General features: G+C 42.2%; 1 non-coding gene across 1 annotated transcript; it reads left to right on the forward strand.

Moving 5' to 3' along the window:
* The first annotated feature begins 246 nt into the window (after positions 1-246).
* On the forward strand, positions 247-320 carry Trnas-cga (transfer RNA serine (anticodon CGA)). Its single transcript has one exon. It is a non-coding gene; the product is annotated as a tRNA-Ser (tRNA).
* Positions 321-1708: the final 1388 nt, after the last annotated feature.

Here is a 1708-nt window from a genome sequence, read left to right on the forward strand (position 1 = left end):
AGTGCTCTACCGACTGAGCTGCCCAAGAAGACTCACGCCCCGTCCTCACAGATTTACTTCTGCCAGTACCTCGTCTCCTACATTCCAAACTTTACAGAAGCTCTCCTGCGAACCTTGCAGAACTAGCACTACTGAAAGAAAGAATATTGCGGAGACATGGAGTAGCCACAGCCTGGGGGATGTTTCTAGAACGAAATTTTCACTCTACTGGCAGAAGTAAAGCTGTGAGGACGGGGCGTGAGTCGTGCTTGGGTAGCTCAGTCGGTAGAGCACTTGCCCGCGAAAGGCAAAGGTCCCGAGTTCGAGTCTCGGTCCGTGCACACAGTTTTAATCTGACAGGAAGTTTCATATCTGCGCACACTCCGCTGTAGAGAGAAAATTTCATTCTAGAAACATCCCCCAGGCTGTGGCTAAGCCATGTCTCCGCAATATCCTTTCTTTCAGGAGTGCTAGTTCTGCAAGGTTCGCAGGAGAGCTTCTGTAAAGTTTGGAAGGTAGGAGACGAGGTACTGGCAGAAGTAAAGCTGTGAGGACGGGGTGTGAGTCTTGCTCGGGGAGCTCAGCCGGTAGAGCACTTGCCCGCGAAAGGCAAAGGTCCCGAGTTCGAGTCTCGGTCCGTGCACACAGTTTTAATCTGCCAGGAAGTTTCAGGAAAAGAGAATGTTTTTGTGAATTGTTTTGTTTATTTTTTGAAGGTTTTTTGTTTATTTATGTTTGGACAGTTTTTATATGCTTCTAGTAGTATGAATGATGCGTGAATGTGGTCTAAAGTAAATATGTAGAGCATTGTTCTACTAGTTAACTCTGTACGAACTAGTGTGAGAACGTCTTAAGACAGCGTGAATGCAAAAGACCGGGAATTTTGTATGATGTATTAAGTAGCTTTACGATAAAAGTAAAGCTAATTCGAGTGCAAATGAAAATTGTTAACAACGTAAAGTATAAATAAAATATCAGAATGTCAAATATTTACTTCGGTAAAAAGTACAGTTCGAAAGAGTGTTATTTGTTGATTGTTAGTAAGGAAAAGCGTGGACTAACGCGGGAGAATAATGTTTTCCATTGACCTTAAAGAAAACTGACCAATCATATCGGAGTATTCTTCGTGCATGTTATCTCTTGGAGATATAGAATGCTTACAAGAGTCTAAAGAAGTCGGAGCCCAGCCTTTCAACGGTACGGTTGTGTGTAGTATGAGCTTCGGAGGAAGTTGTAATTTGCCGGTCTTAGATATGCTATATGCGTCAATAGCGTTCTAAAGTTAAAGCAAATTTATTCCGGTGTCTTTTTTAGAAAGTACGGATCTTTTAAATAATTTTGTGTATGAAAAAAGACCGTAATTCCGAGTGGCATATTGAGCAGATTGCTGACTAAAAACTTGAGTGCATTGGACACCAATAAACTTAATACTATGGCGAGCATTTTTATTTAAGAACAATCTGTGCTTAGTAGCTGTTCAGATTTCGGGAAATACATTACCATAAACTTGAATGACAGGGTTTGTGCATGACTGTGTTAAGATTAGCACGGGCTTGGCAGTGAACGTGTACAGTATCAATATTCAGAATATACCAAAGTTTTTCCAGTATCTACACCTGAAGGTGTGGCGGTGGAACTTTCACTTTCCGACGGTGCAAATACAGAGGAGGGTGTAGTAATGCGCCAACTCTATGATCTAAGAAAAAAGTGGCTGCACGAGAACGGGCCA

The sequence above is a fragment of the Schistocerca nitens genome, chromosome 8 (genome assembly GCF_023898315.1).
Source record: "Schistocerca nitens isolate TAMUIC-IGC-003100 chromosome 8, iqSchNite1.1, whole genome shotgun sequence".
Lineage (NCBI taxonomy): Eukaryota > Metazoa > Arthropoda > Insecta > Orthoptera > Acrididae > Schistocerca > Schistocerca nitens.